At 35.2% G+C, this 25492-nt stretch overlaps 1 long non-coding RNA gene across 1 annotated transcript; it reads left to right on the top strand.

The window, feature by feature from the left end:
- Window positions 1-8445: 8445 nt before the first annotated feature.
- Window positions 8446-25116, top strand: LOC111098932. Its single transcript, XR_005369943.1, has 3 exons — window positions 8446-8580; window positions 15819-15912; window positions 24958-25116. It is a non-coding gene; the product is annotated as an uncharacterized LOC111098932 (long non-coding RNA).
- Window positions 25117-25492: the final 376 nt, after the last annotated feature.

Consider the following 25492-nt stretch of genomic DNA (forward strand, 5'->3'; position numbering starts at 1 on the left):
CCTGCTTAGAATTGTCATCCTGTCAGCTTCCTGAAACTGCTTTAAATTCCCTTGGCTTCTATAGAGATAACGGTGCGTTTACTTTTCCTTAACGGAGAAGGAAAAGGGCAAGGACACAGAATGGTCCCTGAGAGTCCCTAGTATTGTGCCTACAAACAAAAAGCCAGTTGTCTTCCTCAAGTTTGCTTCTAACCAGGTGAGTCAGGATTTTAACTCCAAACATTTTCTCTCCGTATTACACTTACCAAAGTCATAGGGTTAGAGAATAGAGATCTCACAAAAACTGCTTCCCTAAACCATGATTTTGACAATAAATGGTTCAATCTTTTGAGAAAGGGGAAATTTTTGTATTTCTTACAACCATCTGAAGAGTTGTTCCTAATCATTTTTTTTAAATAATAAATTTATTTTTTACTTGTGCTGGCAAAAGACATTTACAGTGCCAACTAGTCAGAGAAGATGTGAAGCCAAACATTCACTGTTGGGAATACATGACTGTCTTCAACTTGATTTGAAAAATTAAGCCCTACAGAAGATAATTTAATTGACTATTTTCTCAATTTTCCAGTTAATATACTACCATTCTACATGCATAGGAGAAAACACAATTCATTGTATACAATAAATGTACTGGGGCAAAAGGGTTTAACTTTCCCACAGAACTCCTTTGGAGAAGGACTATACAAAGCCTGAAAATTCACACCATTTTCAAAAATTATGAAAGCTATGGGATTCCACCTTTATTGTATGTTAACAAATCAGCCTGCTACAGTTGCACAGATGCTGGCAGAAGGCATGATATTCCTGATTCACAAACACCAGACTTAATTATAGCACAGCAGGAAGCATTAGCTTCATGTTTGCATGGTGTTCCTTTGTCCCCCAAATCCCTTGGGAGTAATGAGGAGCAGCCCAGGTAAATGCTACAAGTGCATTAGTTTTGTCTAACAGCTAAGGAACCCAGAGTTTCAGAATTCCAAATCTTGGAAAAAAGGCTCCTATCTGCCCAATCTTTGCCCCAGAGAAAGATATTATCTATATCATCTTGACCAGAAACAAAATCTTCAGAGATACTCTCTGTCTTCCATGGCTGTTTGTTATATGAAACTCCTAGGAAAAACAGTCCAGAATACAAATCATCAAGGCCGCCTCACAATATATGTAGAAACTTGAGACCCAAGGAGAACTGTTGTTCAACACTGGCCAAACTCAAAATCTGAGATGTTTATTCCCACAGCCATCCTCCCACCATTCTTTGACTGAAAACCTATAGAAAGAGAAGTAACAATGGGTGATTACCCAAGTCACTGCAAACAGATACTGTTCAAGAACTGTCTCTTAGGTAAAAGGACTGAGAGACAAATTAATCTTAGCAAACCACATAGTAGGCAAGGTTGAATTTATAAAGCCTGCATCTTAAACCAGGCGTACTATTTATCTTCCCACCATAAACAATCACCACAGTATATGAATAAAGCAAATATTAGGGATAACTTATATTACCAAGCAGCTGAATTTAATTACTTGGTTTGAGGAGCTATACCACAGGATAGTAGCTGAACCAGTTCTCCAGGTCCCTGAGAAGTGTCAATGGCACTGGTACCCTTTAAGGCACCAGTGAAAGCAATCAGTATCTCTAAAGAATCTGTGGCACAAATATTTCCAATTACTCTGTGGAGATATGTTATTTTAATTTCAATCTCTGTGGTAAAAATGTCTTGTATTTCCTGTTTTTGGTTAATGAGTGAGAAGGCTAAAGAAGCCGGGGTCACACGCTGCAAGACACCAATGTAAAACATGGGAAATGGCCCTCATTGCCTGCTTGCTAGCTGCCTCTCTATCTACGTACATAAAATTAACAGAAAACTAGCATTTGAACATAGTCCTTGCATTGTACCCAAGAGGAAAATTCAAAAGATTGAATTATATCATCAAATATAAGGAATTTTAATTCTATAATTATAATTTCATTAAAATACCTATTTAAATAGTAAAAGTCAAATCTCAGATATCTGCAAATTAGAAAAATATATTTCTTGCTATCAGCCTAACTATTTCACATGTTCTCTTTTGCAAATGACAGTATAGTGTCATTAGAAGCATCCTTAGCTAAAAATAAATGTAACTCTTCCAGGCTCCAGATATTAGCCGTAATTAAATATCAATATAGAAAAGCAGCAGCTCCTGCCCTCATGAATCCATTAGTTTAATCATTTTCTCATTCAATGTATAATTTCATTGTCAAAATTAAGTTTAAGGAACTCAAAAGTGGTATTAAGTTGACTTTGCCACCTCTTGTAAAGTAAGTATGATTCGATTCCTCTAATGTTTAAAATCATCTTTATCAATTTAAAATCACTTCTCTTTTTAACTTGCTGTTTTGTTACTAGAAAACTGCATATGCAAGTGGAGAAAATCCAAGTCCTATTCAAATAATGGCAGAAAGTCTCAATATCCAGAAATCTGTCTGGAAACAGTTAAGAACTAAAAAACAAAACAAAACAAAAAAAAAGATACCTAGGGAGGTTGTATATATTTGACAAAGTCTATGCAATAAACCTATAAAGGAAGACACTCATTTTAGTTTATATACATTTCTAAAAAAACTAAATATGTAGTTTTGAGGATTATAAAAGGATGGGAATATTAAACTAGTAAAAGAGGAATGCCTATTACAAGGCATAAAACTTAGCACCAAAATAAAAATAGGTCAATAAGCATATGAAAAGGTGTTCAACATCATCAGCATCAAACAGAATTATCACAGAACTCAGCAATTCTAGTCTTTGATACGTATCCAAGAAAAATGAAAACATATCCAAGAAAATGAAATCCAAAATGTGTACATGAATGCTCACAGTGGCGTATAATAATAGCTAAAAAGTAGAAACACAAATGCCCATCAACTATTAAATAAATAAAATATGGTCTATCCATACAATGAAATATTATTTTTCAATGAAAAGAAACAAAGTGCTGCTTCATGCTACAACACAGATGAACCATGAAAACATTATATTAAGTGAAAGAATCAAGTTACAAAAGACCACATACTTCATGATTCCATTTCCACATAATGTCCAGAACAGACAGCCTAAGGAGACAGGAAGGGTGGTTGCTAAGAAAGAATGAGAGTAGTTGTGGGAAATAGGGGGGTGACTGCAAAAGGGTTTGTACCCAAGGATTTCTTTGAGAAGGGATGCAAATGTTCTCAAATTGATTGTTAGTGGTCATACAACTCTGGGAATATACTAAAAGTCACTAAATTATGTACTTTAAACAGGTGAATTTTATGGTATGTGAACTATATCTCAATAAAGCTGGTGCAAAATAAATAAATAAGAGTTGATTCCATCACAAAAGAGGTTACTGTTAAGCTCTCTTTGTCTGTCTAGTATAGTCTCTAAAAAGCAAAGCATTATTTTTCATAATTTTATACTTCTGTTCAAGCGAATTATAATTATTCTTTGTTGTGAAATAATTCTGACACCTTTTGTATAGTCACTGATATTGTTTAAAAACAATATCTTAATCTCTTTAAGTTGGTTGAAAAGGAAAAACATCCACAAATTTCAAATAGAAAATTATATATTTATATATAAATATAATCTTGTCCCAAAAAATATAATAGAATATATTATTAATCATGGTGTCCCTCTAGCAATAAAAAAATGGAAAGAAAAAAAAATGTTTGATGAGGATATCACATATATTTCTGTAAGTTCTGGTATAACCATTTGAATTTGCCTCTCTAGGCTCTTTACTGAAAAGAATGCAAGGGCCTTTGGATATAATAAAGAGACAGAACTAATAAAAAATTCTGTTTGAAACACTCAAGTCATTTGGAACCAATATATGTTGTCATTATCCCATTGTAGTCTATCCTCATTCCTGTCCACCCTCAATTACTACAAGTAAATGATACAGTGTTAGGAAAACTAGCCATCGCAATTTCTGTAGCATAAAGTACTTAATGTAGTTCCCCATAAACTCTATCCCTGAAATGTGTAACTCCGCTTCCTTTAGTCCATCTTTCAACTGACTGTAATGTAGCAGTTGACACAGCAACTCTGTATTAAAATGCATGGTAGAGCCTGGCTCTTCTTTTACCACTGGTTTGCATTATTCAAGGGTTGGAGGATTGGAAGTAATTTGCATTCTTTAGAGAATACTCAGTAAGAATATATATTTCTAAACTCATTGTGATGCATCTGTGGGGAATAACAGCTTGAAACTTAACACACGCACACATCCTCACCCACACACAAACATAAATACACAAAGTTAAAAAGAAGTTAAGGGTCTTAAAGGATGGAAATAGCCCTCAGAGCAAATGAGCCTATTATTCCCCAGGTTGGAGCAGTGAAAGAATCTGTGAAAGTTTGAGTCTTAAAAGGCTAATGGCACTGGCAAATATTTTAGAGTCTGACAGAGAGTTAGAGTTTAGAGTTATCAGGCACTATTCTAGACTCTTGAGGATTAAACTCCACAGAGGAGAATAAAAATTCCTCCTCTCAGAGGACGTTCATTCTAATGTGGGGAAATGACATTAAACAAATACATAATACAAAATCTGTGAGGGATATGAGGGAGAAAGAAAGCAAGGCAAGAGTACAAACAATGGGATGTGTTTGGATGCTAATGTAGATAGGGTGGATAGGAAAGGCAACTGTGATGAAGGGCTATCAAAATAGAAATCTGGTTAAAATAAGATTGTAAACTATACAACTTTAATGAGGAAAACCATTCTAGGTAGCAAAGAACCACAGTGCTGACAAAAAGGAATTCACAAGGGGAAAATAGTTGAAGGTGAAATCAATGAGGTTATCAAGATAAGGATTACAAAGCTAAGATTAGGGTATTAGATTTTGCTCTAAGTAAAATGAGAAAAACCTTTGGAGTGCCTTTAGAGAAGTGATTCAAACTGAATTTTATTTTTAAAAGGCTACCCTGACTACTTTATGGAGAATAGATTGTAGAACAAAAGTGGAAAAAGGAAGAACAGATGAAAATCTGGGCAAAATATGATGACTTGGGTTATAATTTAGTAGAATTCACAAGAAAGGCCAAATTTAGTGTGTAGTTTAAAAGCTGATCTTATAAGATGTGCTGATGAACTGGAAGTGGATGGTCAGGTGAACAAAAAATAACATCTTTTCTTTCATGACATTTGAGGCGGTATTATTTACTGAAACAGGAAAAGAAAGGAAGAGTAGATTCGAAGAGCAGAGTTAATCAATAGTCCTAATTAATAGATGTCCCAGTAACAATATGGAGTAGGCAAATGGAGATATGTCTGAGGTTCAGGTACAGCTGAAGATAGGGTTTTAGAAGGCATCCATTCAGGGGAGCCTGGGTGGCTCACTTAGTTGAGGATCTGACTCTTGATTTTGGCTCAGGTCATAAACTTAGGGTTGTGAAACGGAACCTCACATAGGGCTGGCTCTGTGCTCAGCAGGGAGTCTGCTTGACGATTCTCTCCCTCTTCAGTTGCCCCCACCCTTCCCTCTAAACTAACTAAGTAACTAAATAAATAAATAAATATTTTTTAAAAAACGTTTATAAAAAAAGAAGGCATCCATTTAGAGTTGATGTATTTGTTAGGGTACAGTCTAAGCTGCTCTAAGAAAAATATCCAAAAGTATAGTGATTTAAATAAGATAGAAATATACTTCTCTTTCATATAAAAGTCTAGTGGCAAGACACTACTCATCTTATTCTTGAAATTAGTTGTATTTCTAACTAGACTACTTGGTTTGAGTTGCCAAGCTATTGTTATTCAAAAGAAGTAAAGTCTTTTTCTGAATTGACCCATAGACCATTTCTTTGTTTTCAAACCAAATCCACATTTTCATAGTCAATCCCATCATCTAATTTTGTATCCTATTGCCACAGTTCTCAGGTCTCCAGACTATGTGTCAGTGCAGTACTAGGCACTGTGCTAGATTCTGAATACACAACAATAAATAGAAGTAATTTGGTCCCTACTGTTAGAATAAAATCTACAGAATAGAAGCAACAAGTGGTTTACATATAAAGTGATGTAGGTCTACAGGGGAAGTACAGTGTCCATAAAAGGTACCTGGAAGGAAAATGCTCTTAACAAAATAGAGGTGCCTTTTCTACAAGCCATGCCATACTACTTCTGCCAGAAGTCAACTGATACAAGTTAAAAATGGCCAAATCCCACCTCACAGTAGGACCACTTCTGCAGTGCTATTTATGCTCCAAAGGTTTCTGTGGTTTACTTCAAAATTTCCAGCTGAGACCACATTCTTACTAAGCTTTTCACCCAGCTATATCCTGCTTGCCTTACTTCTAGAGAATACCTCCCTTTCTCTCAAATAAATCTTTTGAAAAAAGCTATTCTAGGGAACCTACCTAAGACAGATGCATTCCCTGACCAGCATACACACAGGCCCTCACTCTCAACCGTATCTTGCTTTACTTTTTTACATGGCACCTACAGCAGTATTGAATAATATATTTTTGCAATGTTTTGTTGTAGTTGTTCATTCACTTTTTCTTTCAATGGCATGTAGGGCTGGGACGTTTTTTGTTCACTACTATATTCCCAAGCCTACAAAATCATCTGGTTCATTATAGCTACTCAATAATATGCATTGCTAAATGAATAGATAAATGGAATAGAACGGTGAATTTATTTTATTATTTTTAAAAGGATATCCATTCTTGAAAGCATTCGGAAACAATAGCCTGAATTAATTTTTATCTGCATTAAAGAAGGATGCTGTTAGGGACTGTGTGTTCTATGCCCTTTCAAACTAGGTCAACACTGGAATACTGATCATTGATATAACATGTGCTTATCAACTGAGAGTTAGTTCATTAAGACACTCTTCCCAAGGCTTGCAGTCATTAAACTCAAAGGTTTTAATCTTGTTATATTCTAACAGTCATTCAAATTCCCCTCTGAATGTCTTAATTAGCCTTTGTTTCTTAAATAAGAATTTACTTTTTCATTAATCAGTATTTTGAACTAAGATCTTCAAAGCCCATATTAAAAATGACAATGTATATATTTTAACAATAAAAATCATTAAGGAAAATATATTGTAACTGTAGAATGGCTAATGTAAGCATCACTCATATTCAGTCAGAGACAGTCCCTAAAACAATTATAGAGTTTCTTGAAAATGGATTTTAAAATAAGGTAATAGCTGTTTTACTACACAGACCCTATTTGCCTATAAAGCTGGCAAAGGAGTTGAGCTTACATCTGAGCTCCTTCATTAAGGAAACACTGCAGCTGGATATGACACATCAAAAATATTCAAATATCAAACTGTGGAGATTCCGGATGACTTTCGGCCCCTTTAGTTCACAAGCTCTCTAATAGAACTCAGCCTTGATGAGTGTTTTCAGAAAATTGTCTACATTGTCAACTATGCTCCACAAAAGTGACTTGAATAATTTGACTTTTACAGATTTTAAAAGTCAGAAAGAATTTGAGGTTGCATGCCAATTCCACAGAAGTCTTTTCTTTAAGCAATAAATAAAGTTTGATTTAATTTTTTCATAAGGAGGTTTTGTGGTCATGAAAGCCTGCTGTCTACGCCATTAAAAATTAAGAAATCTTCTGGGGAGAATCTCAAACATATTCAAATAAAGACCTTGTAAAGATGTTTCATTATAACTTGGGAGTGCATAATGAGTGTAGTTCTTTGCAACTAGCATTTAATACCAGTGCTTTTATGGCTTATGATGTAACATTTGTTTCTTTTTATTCAACAGAAAAGGTCAACATGACTAATAATTAGAACTATGACTGAGAGAAGACGAGTGCAATTAGACTATTTTTCAACAAATAATGAAGTGTCAGAAAAGGAAAGTGAACCCTTGGTGTCAGCAAAACTAGTTTATATAAGACAGGAAAAGTGATTCTTTCATGCAGATGCACACTTGGGTGATTTTCCAATAGTCTAACTCAAATAATAAATATACATAAAAAGCACTATCCAGATATTCAAACTAAAACAATACTTCTCATCCAGGGGTAATTTTATCTATAAGATGGTTATTTGGCAATTTCTGAAAACATTTTTGGTTGCTACAACGAAGAATGCCATTGACATCTACAGGGCAAAGCCCAGAGATGCTGCTAACCATCTTAAAATTCACAGGACAGCATCCCACAAAGGGAATTCTCCAAACCCAAATACCATGTTGATTTTGAGAATCTCTGAACTAATGTCATAAAATTTTCTGGTTCTGAAATTAATGAGCAAGTTTTAACGTGCCTACACTTATTAGAGTTCTATAGTGAGGTGGCTGTCTACTAACATTTGAAAGACATTGTGTAGCTGTTGTAGATTAAAACAAAAAGAATGAAAAAAAAAAAAGAAAAAGAATAAGAGGTGTTAGACTTGTTAGAATCCAGAACTCTGAGATAATACTGGGATTCCAGACACCTAAATGTCATGTCATTATCCTTTGGAGCTGTATCTATTTTTTAAGGCTGCCATAACAAAAGCACCACAGGGTGAATGGCTTAAACAACAGAAATTTATTTTTTCACAGGTCTGGAGGCTAAAACTCCAAGATCAAGATGTCTACAAGGTTGTTTCTTCTGAGATTTCTCTCTTTTGCTTGTAGATGGCTGTGTTCTCTCTATGTCTTCACATGATTTTCCCTCTGTGCCTGTGTCTGTGATCTAATCTCCTCTTCTTGTAAGGACACTAGTCACTGGATTAGAGTTCACATCAATGACCTTCTTTAAATTTAACTGCTTTCTTAAAGAACTTATCTCCAGGGTGCCTAGGTGTCAGAGTTGGTTAAGCACCAGACTCTTGATTTCACGATCTTGATTTCCTCAGGTCACAATCTGAGGGTTGTGAGATCAAGCCCTGCTTTGGGCTCTGTGTTCAGCCCAGAGTCTGCTTGAGACACACACACACACACTCTCTCTCTGTGTCCCTCCCCCACTCTCTCTCTCTCCCTCTCTCAAATAAATAAATAAATATTTAAAAATAAAATAAAAAAAACATAAAAAGAAAATAAAGACTTTATCTCTCAGTAAAGTCACATTCTGAGGCACTGAAGGTTAAGACCAGAAGATGTAAATGTTAGTAGGACACAACTCAGCCATTAATAAGGGCATTGGTCTGTCTTTGGTCCAGAAGTCCTTCAGAGAGACATAACTAGCAGTCAATGTGAAAGCACTGGAGAGCAGAAAAGCAAAGATAAAGGAAAAGTGAGCCTTATCTGATTCAATCGATAATTTTTTTAAAATGATTTTGAAGCTGCCCCAAATTTTTGCAGGAAATAGTTAGAGGAACTCATAAGAAACTCATGGAAACAAAACCATAACTTTGAATCATTTTCCTAAATCAAACAAGAACTAGAAGAGTGAGTTTCCGGCAAGAATTGTGTTGGCCATGTTAGCCAAAACACCACAAGCAGGGCCCAGCATAGAGAGAGACCTCAATATCTATCTGCCTACTGACTGTGTGATTGTATCAATGAAGAACAGTCCTTTAACATTCTATGTTTGAATGGCAGTGTGCTTCTAACCTGCCTCCTACCCAATCTCCAAGCCTTCTCTCTCACTACTTGTTGCCATGCATTTTATGATTCAGCAACAACAAATTATTGGTGGTTACGTGCTTAATTTACCCTGTTTTCCTTCTCCATACAATGCCCTATTCTCTCCTTCCCTTCCCACTTTACAAACTAGCTTCCTACTTCAAGACTGCACAAAAATTACCTAGAACATTTGTTTTTGACAGAAGATAATATTTTTAAACAGACTAATTTGAACTTCATAGGTGGTTCTAAAAATTTTATATATGTGTGTGTATGTGTACATGTACATAGGCATATCTATAAACCCATGTTCAAACTATATATTTGCATATATACATGCATATTCATTTGTCTATTCACAAATATTTATTATTTCATTTGTGTCAGACCCCTTGTTAGCTATGTATATGCAATGTTCCTGCCTTCAAAGAATATATACTATTAGAATATATTATAGAATATGTGTAGTAAACAGTGACTAGCTCTGTTTACTGGAAAGACATATGGAGGCATAAAACCAATGACTAAAACAACAAACAAAATAGTGACTTTTTTAAAAATAACATATAAACTTGTTTTCTTCAAATAATTCTATTTAAATCAATCTTATTTTTTTGGATTACAAAATCAAGCTAATTATTTTAAACTCACTAGCATTCAAAACAACTTCTCTTGGAAATTAGTGATTAACGAAAGCAAACATTTTATGTTTCTTAAGAATGATGCATAACATATATTTAACTTTAAAATAGTATGGATTCTTGACATTTATTCAGAGTGAGCAACTAAGATTCTCATTCTGAAACTAAAATGTGGCATAGGAAAAAGCAGAGACTATAAATTCGTCCAGACTCTCACCCCTCCCCCAGCCCCAGCTGAGAGTGTGACTCTAAACAAGGTAAGTAAACTATTTGAATCACAGACTATCTGTAAGGCTTAAGTGATTTGCATTTTCACTGAAGCTAAATTTCTATATTTTGATGAAAAAACAAATATTTGAAAATATGCTTTACCACGTTTTTAAACTTGTTCTCTATATAAGAAAAACATTTTAGATAAATAACCAAACCCATATTTTAGAGGTCAGTAGTGAGCCTATAACTTCAGGTTAATTACTTTTATAAGCTAACATACTATAAGATCTTTGGAAGTTTTGTCAATAAAAGAAATTAACAATTTATGAAGTAAATTATAAAAATATATGATCATTTTTAAGATCATATATGCAAAGATCATAGTAACTTCTGAAAATATTATATGACCAATGAAACAGTTAAAGTTTCATAATGTTTTGTCTGTCAGATTGACATAACTGGATTAAAACATGGGAGAAATTTTCAGGCAATTTAATCTTCCTCTGTTTTTCTTTGTTTGACTGTATTTCAAGCTATGAACTATATATATGGGCTAGAAATAGTCGAAGAATAATAGCTGATGAGCTTTCCTCAGCAGGAATCTGACCAATACATTAAATAAACTGCATTTAAATAAAGCAAATCCATAAAAGTAACAGAATAACCAAAGGGAAGATTACAAAAGGTGGTAAAAACCAATGGCACTTGAATTATTAGGGAATAAGAATAAAAAATAAGAATAAAAAGGGAGCATGTGACGGAAGTAATTGAAGAAAATAAGTGCACTTTAAAATTACCTTGCCCACAACTAACAGCAAACATTCTGGTTGTTATCTTTAAATATGCAGAAAATAAAAGTTGTATCTGCATAATAATTTATATTTTAATCATGAAATTAAAAATGAGTGTTATATTTTAGATCTTGACTATATCCAGAGGAGGGGAAACAATATAATAAAAAAAAAATCATTGGCCCCAAAAGCAAAACCATCTGGTGAAGTCATGAATGACTGAGTTGAACAGCAGGGGAGCCTACTGTTAAACATTTTTGCAGTCAATTGAGAATTTTGTAGAGAATGTATTAAAGAGTAGTAGTGCAGTGACCTAAATAAACTGCTTAAGAAAAAAAGTCAAAATCAATTAACAGATATTGTATCCTACCAAAATTGAATACTTTTAAGAATTTGTATTTGCTTGTTGCTGTGATGGAGCTATCTCCTCCAAATTTTAAGAATTTTCTACTTGGTTGTATTCTTGATGAAACTCCAAGAGGATGGGAAACTTTCCTATGTCCTACTTTTGGTATCCAAGCGATATTTGTTACTAATGGTTCAATTCTGAAACACAGAAGGATAAAAGCAATTCCCAGTAATAGATAACAAACTTCGAAAAATTGAATACAATCAAACTTTGTTTATCGATTAGTTTTTTATGTTGCTACTGTTCTCAAGAATTCATTCTTCATGTCTCTTTCTTTTTTTAAGTAATAGAACCTCATTATTTTTAGCCTATGTGGAGTTGAGATACCTAGATACAGACTTGATTTCCCATCCTTCACAGCAGCTATGTGTGGCCATGAGATTATGTCTGGGTCAAAGAGCACAAAGAATATGTGCAATTTCAGAGTTATTGCTTTGAAGATAAAGTCATTTACTCTGGACTTGCTCTTTTTTCTTGTCTCCAATCCATGTAGAACAGAATAATATCCTAGATGATGATTGAACATCAACTTGGATATTATCCAATGAGAAAAGTTTTACTCATGAATGATTTTTTGTAGTAGACCTATGCCAGCCTTGACCTCTCTCCTCTGATAGAATGAGAAAATAACTTTCAATATTATTTAAAATAACTGTAGTTTTGGTTCATTTGTTATAAAGATTTATCTTTTACCTCATTTCATATTAAAATTTGGTAAGAGATGTGAGAGACTACAATAATAAATCTTCAAAATATTTGTTACTGGTTTAGCAATTAGGTGGATGGTGGTAAGGAAACAGATATCAAATCATGGGAAGCTAGTGACCTATTTTATTCCAAGGAAAACTAACAAGAAAAATGCAACCTGCTAAGGATTAAAATTTGTGTCCCCCTCAAAATTCAGATGTGGAAGCCCTAGTTCCCAATGTGATAGTATCTGGAGGTAGGGTCTTCGGGAGGCAATTAAGTCATGAGGATGGAGCCCTCACAAGTTGGAATAATGCTCTTTAAGGGAAGATATGAGAAAAATGATTATACTCACCCTGTGAAACAACAAGAAGACAGCCGCCTGTAAGCCAGAAAGAGAGCTCTCACCAGAACCTGACCATGCTGGCACCCCAATCACAGATGTCCAGCCTCCAGAACTATTAGAAATAAATAAATGTTTGTTGCTTAAGCCACCCAGTCTATGATATCTTACTACAGCTGCCCAAACTAAAATACAACCTACGAGAAATAGAAGGCAGATGAGGTATTTGCTGGGCCTAATGCTCTAAAAAAACGGATTAGAAAACAAAGAATATTAGAATGATATTGGCCCCCTGCCTTTTTTAGAAAAGTCCTGTAGGATAAAAAGAAGCTTATGTATGAATAGGCCAGTTTGCAAGTAGAGACTGTAGAAAATAATTTCCACCTGTGGCATTCCATCTACTTTGAGAAGTATATGGCTTCATGGGACTGGAAAAGTCACCTGCTTTTGCGTTCCACACAGCAGAAGCTATGACTGTCCTTCAGAGCCTTTCTTTAAATTCTCCCAATAACACCTTAGTGTCAAACAATGGAAGCAGCCCAGAAACCAAGTTCAGAGTAACTCCCTATTTGAAGCCTTTATTTTTTAGAGTACTTTAAACTAGCCAGTATAAGTTGAAAGTAAAAGGGAGGATTCAAGCACAGATGGCAAGCACAAATGTAAGAAAAGATCTCAGTGGCTTAAGGACTATGAATAAAAGTAATCTGAATATGGTAATTTTCACACGAATTTAATTGGAAGCAAGTAGACTGGAAGCCTATTAAGTTATTGAGGGAACTGTATTACCACTGCAGCCACAAGTCTGACCAGCAAGAGCTGTGGCTGTCTCATAAATAGGGTTCATGGAGGTCATACTCTCAGTGCTCACTTTAGTTGTGGCAGAGAGGAAAAGAGACAGAAAAATATTGAGCCAACCCACAGAGAAGAAATAGGGTATTTTAAAAAATGGATAGGAGAGTCCTCTCAGAAATCAGGACAAAAGTCAGCTGAGCAATATATTCCAATGCTAGAACAAGTATCTTAAAATTATTGCATACCATATTTCTGTCATTTCTATGGAGCTGTGACTACTCCCATTCTGATTTTATTAACAGGAGCTTATCCATAGTGGTTATTCTGTTCTAGCTCCATCATTGTATATTGGGTGTCAGGGACATATATAAATTTTGTATTCGTTCATGAGTTACCAGAACTTGATAAAGGGCAAGTTCAAACTTGACAGAAAGGAAAATGCAATACTTGTCTTAGCTTCAATTTTTATGTGGATAGGAAAACAAAGAAACTTGGCTCCCTGGGTGCCTGGGTGGCTCAGCTAGTTAAGCGTCTGCCTTTGGCTCAGGTCATGATCCCAGGATTCTGGGATAGAGCCCCACATTGGGCTCCCTACTCATCAGGGAGCCTGCTTCTCCCTCTCCCTCTGCCACTCTGCCTCCTTGTGCTCTTGCTCTCTCTCAAATAAATTTAAAAATTCTTTTAAAAAGAAAGAAATAAATAAACTTGGCTTCCTAATTTTGGGAGAGAAAGAGTATGGTCTCAATGTAGGAAGAAGGTACTCATGGGAGATGGCCAGAGGGGAAATTACATCAGACTGTTCACCAAATCTTTTACCTAGATTTTTATCTTAATAATAAAATCTTTGGGGATTTAACTGGCCACCTGCTCACCCAGTTTTCCTTACAGCTAAGCATAGCATTTTGTTTAAGTTTGGCCAATAGGATGAAAGAGAAAGGTATGTAACTTCTGGGTGGTCTCCCTAAAAACAAAGACATTTTCTTTGAACTTCTTAATTATTTCAGTTAGACTGTGAACAAAGGATGATCCACCTTTGACAAGGTAGACAAGACCAACACCCTCAGGGATGATGGAGCAATAGGAGGAGTGCTACATCCCTAATGACCTAGAAAAGCAAAGCCACCCAAACAGCTTGGTGTACTAACTTCTGGACTTTTATATACGAGACAGAAATAAAACCTAGAATTCAAGCTCCTGTATTTTAGAGTCTTTTGCGGCTGCTTGGTCTAAATCCTCAAACAATATATAATTTAAGCTAGTAAATCCACTAATGTAAAGCACAGTTAGGATTGTGAAATTAAATCAAATCTATAATTATAAGTCTATGAAAGAAAATAATAAACTTTTACAGAATGAGCACAGTAAAAGATTATTTCTAGTGGAAGCAAGTAAAGTACCAAACAGTTTCTGGGAGACCTGGCGTGATAGATGCCTTCAACACAGACATTAGACTCAGGCACTTTTTATTTAATTTCAAAGGTACACCATATTATTGAGACAGATGTACTGTCTCAATAAACGATCATATTTTATAATTATAAGACTCTTTAAATCATCTGTCAGACAACTACAGATGCCAAATAAGTCAAAACCTTCAATGTTCAAACCACTATTCAAAAATAATTTATACACCTGGGAAATCAAAGTTAATGATTTGGAAACTATTTCTGAATGTGCCATTATATGCCCAAGATGGTACAAAGTCTTGAGACATAGAAAATATAAGATACTCCACCTACAATCAAGGATGTTTCACCCTTGTTGAAAATACAAAATTAATAAACTTTAAACAATTAAAGAAACATCTGCTATTAAACATGAATGCTTCTGGTTATAATTTGATTAAAATTATTAGTGTTAATGTGTGATTTTCTGATGAGTTAAAAATAAATGACTAAGACATAGTTCTCATGAAAGAAATTATAATGTAGGTTAGGGATGGGGCATTAGTGGTAGAATAGGGAAAAGAGAGATGCAAACATAGTCTCACACACAACTACACAAATAAATAATACATGACAGGTGTCAAAAAAAGAATAAACAAAATGCTCTATCAGTCCATAATTGGATTGGGAAATTATAGACACCAAGATTGGTTATTAGAGAATGGAAATAGAAATATAAAAAAATTTTTTAAAGATTTTATTGACTTGAGAGAGAGAGTGCGTGAATGCACAAGCAGGAGGAGAGTCAGAGGGAGAGGGAGAAACTGATTCCCCACTGAGCAGGGAGCCCAACACAGAGCTCAATTCCAGGACCCCAAGATCATGACCTAAGCCAAAGTCAGACATTTAACCAACTGAGTCACTCAGGCATCTCAGAAATATAAAACATCTACTCATTCATCTATTCAACACATTTTTTAAAACGCTTTTTTATGTACATTTATGTTCTAGGTATTAGGCTCCTGTTCATGGCCATAGAATGTTCACTGACCAACAGTTTAGTTCTACAATGCAGCTGCTCTGGCCAGGCACAGAGAAGGCTGAGGTAAGTGGGAAAGTATAGCCCTGCGATCAATGAACTCATAGCCAAGAGAGAAATAGATGAAGACAGGAGAGAGAGCATTTTTAGCTGCTGGTAAAAATGAGGTAAAAATGATGATCAGAGTCAAAAAAAAAAAAAAAAAAGGATTGAGTTGGGGCAGGAAGGAAGCAGTATAACCACATTCCGACAAATTAGGTGAAAAACAGAAATAAAATAGCATTCAACACATAATTACTCCACATCAAAACACTGGGAATAATATGCTATAAACAACATTAGAGAGTCATAATCTAATATCAGTAGAGGAGGGGGAGGAATTAAATGGCAGAGGAGTAAGAGGACCCTAAGCTTGTCTCTGCCCTTGAACACAGCTAGATATTTATCAAATTATTTTGAACACCCAAGCAATCAGATGTCTGAGAGAACAAAAACTACAAGTCCACAAGTAAAAAAGCAACAACCTTTTGGAAGAGAGGAGGTGCAGAAGTTCACTTGGAAGAGACAGAGCTATGGCTACAGTAGCAGGGAGGGAGCCTACACATGGAGGCTACTGCAAAGTATTACAAGTATGGAGCACAAAATCTGGACTTCAGTGTGGAACTATGGAGAACATGCCAAGATTAAAGGTGCTTGTGTGGTGAAGAGGGGGAGAATCTGAGGAGTGACTAGGTGGTCTGAGGATCCCCTGGGTCACAGGAAGACCAGGTGGCGCCAATGTGCTGCACTGTTCTCAGGCATAGGGGATGGGAAGCTGGCAGGGAGCAGTAGGTCCTGGTCCTGGCTATCCGCTATGAACTGTGAACCAAATCAATACCACAATGAGATACCACCCCACACTGTCAGAATGGCTAAAATTAACAAGTCAGGAAACAGCAGATGTTGGTGAGGATGCAGAGAAAAGGGAACCCTCATACACTGTTGGTGGGAATGCAAGGTGGTGCAGCCCCTCTGGAAAACAGTATGGAGGTTCCTGAAGAAGTTAAACATAGAGCTGCCCTACGATCTAGCATTGCACTACTGGGTATTTACCCCAAAGATACAAATGTAGTGATTTAAAGAGGCACCTGTACCCCAATGTTTATAGCAGCAATGCCATGATAGCCAAATTATGGAAAGAGTCCAGATGTCCACTGACAGAAAAATGGATTAAAAAAATGTGGTATATACATATACATAAATAATGGAATGCTATTCAGTCATAAAAAAAAATTAAATCTTGCCACTTGCAATGACATGGATAGAACTAGAGGATATTATGCTAAGCAAAATAACTCAATCAGAGAGATAATTATCATATGATCTCACTCATATCTGGAATTTAAGAAACAAAACAGAGGATCATAGGGGAAGAGAGGAAAAAATAAAATAAGGTGAAATCAGAGAGGTACACAAGCTGTAAGAGACTCTTAATCAAAGGAAACAAACTAAGGGTCACCTGAGGGGAAGGGAATGGGAGTGGGGTAACTGGGTGATGGACATTAAGGAGCGCACATGATGTAATGAACACTGAGTATTACATAAGATTAATGAATCAGTGACCTTTACCTCTGAAATGAATAATGCATTATATGTTAATTGAATTTACATAAAATTAGAATTTTTTTTAAAAAAAGATTACCAACATAACCCTTGAATCAAAACAAAACAAAACTGACCACCAGGTGGTCATGTGGCCACTTTCCTGGGAAAGGCCTGCAAGTGTGAGGAGACTCCCCCTGAAGGAACAGTGCTGGTCTGTACCACCAGGGTCCCTGAAATTCCGAGGTTTGAAATTTGGTCATGTGCCTGAGATAAAAAGGCTCAGACAGGGCAGGGTGAGTGCAGGGTTCAGATGGAAGCCAAGGAAACAAATAGGGTGACTGACTGCTTCTGTGAGGGCTCACTAAAGAGTAAGGGTACAAACTTACTACAGCTCTGAGACTGAAGACCAAGCCAGAGCCATTTTCATCCTGCCCATCAGTGCTGAAAGCTTTCAGGGAGGAGAATAATGCCACCTAATAGAGGGCTGAGCCGTGTACACCAAGCCTTGCCCCCTGTGTCCTGGGGAAGCATTTTCAGGGAAACAAGTCCTCCTGAGAATCAATAGAGCAGGCGCCCTAGAAGACCTGCACAACTAGCTAGTACCAGTTATTATAGAGTGATTATAGAGTGCTGCAAAGCTTCAGCTCTAGAGAAAATGGCATGGAGCTTCCTTTTCACTTTTATTCTTTATTTCTTTTATTTTTATTATTTTTCATTTATTTTCTTTTATTTTCCAATTCCTCTTTTTCATTTTTGATCTTTTTTAAAAAATTTCTAACTATATTTTTTCATATATTTTTGGCCTACTTTTATTTTCTTATTTATTTGTTTATTTTTTAATTTTAGGATTTAGATTCTTTTAACAAGCAGACCAAAACACACTCAGTATCTATTGGGGTTTTTTGTTGTTGTTGTTCTTGGGGTTTTTTGTTTTGTTTTGTTTTGTTTTCTTGCTTTGTTTTCCTTTCCCTCTCTCTCTCTCTTTCTCTCTCTCTTTTTTTTGTTTTGTTTTGTTTTTTGATGTTTTTATTTTGGCTTGGTTTGGGCTTTTGTTTCGTTCTGTTTCTGTTATCCTTTTTTCTCTTTCTTCTTTGAGATGGAGGAAAGATGAGATGATGAGATGAGATGAGATTGAGATGAGATGAGATGAGATGAGATGAGATGAGATGAGATGAGATGAAGGAATTCATGCCAAAAGAAAGAACACAGGTAGAACTCACAGCTAGGGATTTAATCAACATAGATATAAGCAAGATGTCTGAACTAGAATTTTAAAAAATGATTTTAAGGATACTATCTGGGCTTGAAAAAAAGCATTAGAGACTAGAGAATTCCTTACTATAAAATCCCTCACTATACAAGAGCTGAAATCTAGTCAGGCCAAAATTAAAAATGCCATAACGCAGATGTAAATATTCTCCCTCTGATCTAACATCAGTTTAATTACATTTTAGCTTTTTGAATAACAACTCCATAAGTAGAGAAGGGCTTCTAACAGAATATCTACACATGTACATGAGTATAAGTGCTAAGTAAATATATGCATATAGGGAAAACTATATATACCCACATATACATGTATGTATTTATAAACATAGATGCACTATCACACTCATATGACAAGGTAGAGAGAAGATATTTATATATAACATATCTTTCAGAGCTAAATTATTGGTATCAAAATTATCTAGAAATAGCATTACAGCTTTGAGTAGAAGCACCCTTTCAAAATTAAGTCATTATTCAAAAACTCATATCGTAATTTCAGCAACTGTTAGAAACATATTTAGCTAGCCAGTTGTGTTAATTTGGAGCTTAAAATGATCAATGTAAATGTCTTAAACTGTATGGTGCTTTGCAAATTAAGTTATTTATGGAGAGTCAGCAGTGCCATTTACAAAGATTGTTCCATAAGGTGGTACAGTTTGGAGGCCATAAAAATGGAGGCCATAAAAATGAGGATGGACAAAACAGAGGGGTTAATCAGTGATGTAGAAGATAAAATTATGAAAAATAATGAAGCAAAAAAAAAAAAAAGAGGGAAAGAAAGGTAATGGACCCAAAGGTAGACTTAGAGAATTCGGTGACTTAGCAAAACATAGTAACATTTATATCATAGGAGTCCCAGAGAGAGAAAGTCCAGAGAGATAAAGAGGCACGTTTATTCAGACAAATTATAGCTGAAAATTTCCCTAATCGAGGGAAGGACACACATCAAAATCTAAAAAGCACAAAGAACTCCCATTAAATTCAACAAAAACTAGCCATCACCAAGGCATATTATAATCAAATTCACAAAATACACAGACAAGGAAAGAAACCTGGAAGTACTAAGGGAAGAAACATCCTTAACCTATATGGGAAGACAGATCAGGTTTGCAGCAGATTTAGCCACAGACACGTGGCATGCCAGAAATGAGTGGAAGGAAATATTCAATGTGTTGAATGGGAAAAATGCACAGCCACAAATTCTTTACCCAGTAAGGCTGTCATTCAGAATAAAAGGAGAGATAAAGAGTTTTCCAGACAAACAAAAACTGAAAAGAGTTCATGACTAGCCCTGCGAGGAATTTCAAGTGGAGAAAATAAGACCAAAAGCAGCAAAGACAAGAAAGCAACAGAAGAACATCACCAGAAACACCAACTCTACAGGTAATACAATGGGCACTAAATTCATCTCTCTCAATAACTGCTCTAAATATAAATGGACTAAGTGTGCCAATCAAAAGACATAGAGTTTTTAATAGATTAGATTTAAAAACAAACAAACAAGATCCATCTATATGCTGCTTACAAACGACTCATTTTAAACCTAAAAACACTGCAGATTGAAAGTGAAGGGATGGAAAACCATTTATCATGCTAATGGACATCAAAAGAAAGCCAAAGTAGCCATACTTATATCAGACAAACTAGATTTTAAAATAAAGGTCATTAAAAGAGATGCAAGAGGACATTATATAATAATTAAGTAATCTATCCATCAAAAAGAACTAACAACTGTAAATATTTATGCCCTCAACTTGGGAGCACCCAAATATATAAATCAATTAATAACGAGCATAAAGAAACTCATTGATGATAATACAATAATAGTAGGAGAATTTAATACCCCACTTATAGCAACGGACAGATCATTTAAACAGAAAATCAACAAGGAAATGTCTTCGAATGACACACTGGACCAGATGAATTTAACTGATATATTTAGAATATTTCATCCTAAAGTAGCATGATATACATTCTTCTTGAGGGCACAGGGAACACTATCCAGAAGAGATCACATATTGAGTCACAAATCAGCTCTCACAAGTACAAAAAGATCAAGATCGTACCATGCATGGTTTCAGATCACAACACTTTGAAACTGGAAGTCAACCAGAAGAAAAAAATTGGAAAGACCTCAAATACGTGGATGTTAAAGAACATCCTACTAAAGAATGAATGGAAGGAAATTAAAGAAGAATTTAAAAAATACATGGAAGCAAATGAAAATGAAAACACAAGAGCCCAAAACCATTGGGATGCAGCAAAAGTATTTCTAAGAGGCAAGTGTGCTGCAATACAGGCCTACCTCAAGAAGCATGAAAAGCTTCAAATACACAACCTAACCTTACATCTAAAGGAGCTTTTAGAAGAGGAACAGCAAGTAAAACCTAAAGCCAGGATAAGGGAAATAATAAAGATTAGAGGGAGAAATAAATGATATAGAAACAAACATACAAACAAAAAAGTAGAACAGGTAATCGAACTAAGAACTGTTTCCTTGAAAGAATCAACAAAATTGATAAACCTCTAGCCAGATTTATCAAAAAGAAAAAGGAAAAGACTCAAATAGATAAAATTACAAATGATAGAGGAGAGATCACAAAAGAATACTATGAAAAATTATATGTCAACAAACTGGGCAAACTGGAAGAAATGGGCAAATTCCTAGAAACTTACAAACTACCAAAACTGAAATGGGGAAAAAATAGAAAATTTGAATACCCATAACCAGCAAAAAAAAAAAAAAAAAAATTCAATCGGTAATCAAAAATCTCCCAACAAACGAAAGTCCTGGACCAGATGGCTTCCCAGGGGATTTCTACCAGACATTTAAAGAACAGTTAATACCTACTCTCAAACTGTTCCAAAAAATAGAAATGGAGGGAAAACTTCCAAACTCATTCTATGAAGCCAGCATTATTTTATTCCAAAACCAGACAAAGACCCCACTGAAAAGGAGAATTACAAATTCTCACATAATTTTGGATGCAAAACTCACAGAAAAATATAGATGCAAAAGTTCTCAATAAAATATTAGTAAATCAAATTCAACTGCACCTTAAAAAATTATTCACACAATCAAGTGGGATTTATTCCTGGGCTGCAGGGTGGTTCAATATTCACAAATCAATCAACATAATATACTATATTAATTTTAAAAAGGATAAGACCATATGACACTCTCAATAGATGCAAAACAAGCCTTTGACAAAATACAGCATCCTTTCCTGATAAAACCTTCAACAAAGTAGGGATGGAGGAAACATATCTCAATATCATAAAGGCCATATACAAAAAACCCACACCTAATATCATCCTTAATGGGGAAAAACTGAGAGCCTTTCCCCTATGGTCAAGAACAAGATAAGGATGTCCACTCTCACCATTACTATCTAATATAGTACTAGAAATCTTGGCCTCAGCTATCAAACAACAAAAGAAATACAAGGCATTCCAATTGGCAAGAAGTCAAACTTTCACTATTTACAGATGACATGATACTCTATGTAGAAACCAAAGGCTCCACCAAAAAATTGCTACAATTCATACATGAATTCAATATACTTATAGAATATAAAATCAATGTGCAGAAATATGTTGCACTTCTATGCACCAATTAACAGCAGAAAAAGAAATCAAGGAATCAATCCTATTTTCAATCGCACCAAAAACCATAAGATACCTAGGAATAAATACAACCAAAAGAGTAAAAGATCTATACTCTGAAAACTATAGAACACTTATAAAATAAATTGAAGAGGACACAAATAAATGGGAAAGAATTCATTTCTCATAGATTAAAAGAACGAAAACTGTTAAAATGTCTATACTATCCAAAGCAATCTACACATTTAATGCAATCCCCATCAAAATACCATCAGCATTTTTCATAAAACAAACAATCCTAAAATTTGTATGGAACCACAAAAGATCCTGAATAGCAAAGTCAATTCTGAAAAAGAAAAACAAAATCAGAGGCATCTCAATTCTGAAATTCAAGCTATATTACAAAGCTATAGTCATCAAGGCAGTATGATACTGGCACAAAAATAGACACACAGATCAGTGGAACAGAATACAGAACCCAGAAATGGACCCTCAACTATATGGTCAACTAATATTCAACAAAGCAGGGAAGGACATCAAATGGAAAAAGGTCTCTTTAACAAATGGTGTGGGAAATTTGGACAGCAACATGCAGAAGAATGAAACTGGATCACTTTCTTACACCACACAGAAAAACACATTCAAAATGAATGATAGACCTTAATGTGAGACAGGAAATCTTCAAAATCCTAGAGGAGAACACAGGCAGCAACCTCTCCGACCTTGGCCATAGCCATTTCTTACTAGACACATCACCACAGTCAAGGGAACCAAAAGCAGAAATAAACTACTGGGACTTCATCAAGATAAAAAGCCTCTGCACAGCAAAGGACACAATAAACAAAACTAAAACTCAGCCAATGGAATGGGAGAGGATATTTGCAAATGACATATATGATAAAAGGTTACTATCCAAAATCCACAAAGAACTTATCAAACTCAATACCTGAAAAATAATCCAGTTAAGAAATGGGCAGAATATCTGAATAGATACTTTTCCAGAAAAGACATCCAGATGGTTAACAGACATGAAAAGATGCTCCATGTCACTCTTCATCAGGAAAATATATATTAAAGCCATAATGAGATACCATCTCACACCTGTCAGGATGACTAAAATCAACAATACAAGAAACACTAGGTGTTGGAGAGAATCCAGAGAAAGGGGAACCCTCTTGCAGTGTTGGGGGTAATACAAGCTGGTGCAGACACTCTGGAGAACAGTATAGAGGTTCCTCAAAATGTTAAAAATAGAACTACCCTATGATCCAGCCATCGCACTACTAGTTATTCACCCAAAGGATTAAAAAGTACAGATTCAAAGGGATAGATGCACCCGGATGTTTATAACCAGCATTATCAAGAATAGCCAAACTATGGAAAGAGCCCAAATGTCCATCAACTGATGAATGGATAAAGAAGATGTGGTGTGTATATACAATGGAATGTTACTCAGCCATCAAAAAGAATAAAAATCTTGCCATTTGCAACAACATGGATGGAGCTAAAGTGTGATGTGCTAAGTGAAATGAGTCAGAGAAAGACAAATAGCCTTTGATCTCATTCATAGGTGGAATTTAAGAGAACAGATCCACATATGGGAAGGGGGGTGAGGGAGGAAAAAAAAGGAGAAAGGGAAACAAGCCATAAGAGGATCTTAACTATGGAGAACAAACTGAGGGGTAATGGAGGGAGGTAGATGAGGGATGGACTACATAGGTGATGGGTGTTAAGGAGGGCAGTTGTTATGATTAGCGCTGGATGTTGTACATAAGTGATGAATCACTGAATTCTATTCCAGAAACCAATATTGCACTGTGTGTTAACTATCTAAACTTTAAAAAAATATAAAAAGTATAACTAGAAACAAATTGTTATAAAATACTAAGATAAGTAGTATAATCAAAGGCATATGTAGAATTATAGAAGCAGATGGATAGGGTTTAACAAATTGTTTACTAAGAACATATTATTTTTGACAGAATGAATGAATGATTCATATTTATATCCCATTCAATTTGCTCTAGTTTGTACCAAAATAGGTATCTTCTTTGGAACTTGCAAGCTCACTTCTGTATCTTATGCACAGCAAATTAGCAATCACATTTTATTTTTCTTGAGCATTTACTTCTGGTCCCACACTCAACCTCCATAGGCCAATCAAGTTATTTGATTTCTTTAAAAATGCTGATAATTGCACTTAGGAGAATCCATTGACTTAAAAAAAATTTCCATCTGATTATACTGTGAATGATCTAATTTTGTTTATTCGTGTTTAACAGGGCCTATGGATTATAGTCAAGAGGTAGAGATTTCTTTACATACACAACCTGAACACCCTGCTGGCACTGTAACCAAAGTAAAACAGACAAATAAGAGGGTCACCACTTTCCTCCTGGCCTTTGATCCTTGTCTATTTCCTCACCTTGTGAATCTTGACTAACTGACCAAACATAAGCCTTGCAGAAACAATTCACAGAAAGCACTATTCTGACAATTATCACAATGAAGAACTACACCAACAATTCTGAGAAATTGGTGTGAAAATAAGTACAACTGTCAGATACAAGTTTTGAAGCATTTAGATACAAAAACTGTTAACCTAAGGCAAACCATAAAGACATATGTCTCTCTCTTCTCCTCTCCTAATAGTTTCAACCCAAGAAGTTACCTGGTCTTTAGACGCTCCCAATGTACATCAGCTAAAAGAAACCTGTATCCTTTCTTTGCATCACTTATATTATTTGGATAGCACAGAAATCTATTGATAAAGTTCACCCACAAAAACACATTTAACATGTAATCAGTGGCTAACAGAGAAAGATAGACAATCTCCTTTTCCCTGTTTCTGTAACAGCAGATGGTTGAAATGGATGTTGAAATATCTGTAGTTGAGGAAGGTTGTACCAATTAAAGCAAACTTCTTAATGTCTGAATTACAATATCCTGTATGGTCTCCTTTCCTGATGCTAGTATAATGCCTGAGGTCCATCCTCATCCCAGACACAAGAGATTCATGGCAAATCCCAGCTGCAGCTGAATTATTTTGTGTATTCTCATTACCCTAGCACCATAGCCAAGGTCTTCTTCAGAACTTTATTTTCAATATTTTTCTATTCTATTGAAATATTTCTTTTTTAAAAAAGATTTTATTAATTAATTTATTTATTTATTTATTTATTTATTT

Source organism: Canis lupus, chromosome 15, assembly GCF_011100685.1.
Source record: "Canis lupus familiaris isolate Mischka breed German Shepherd chromosome 15, alternate assembly UU_Cfam_GSD_1.0, whole genome shotgun sequence".
Classification (NCBI taxonomy): Eukaryota; Metazoa; Chordata; class Mammalia; order Carnivora; family Canidae; genus Canis; species Canis lupus.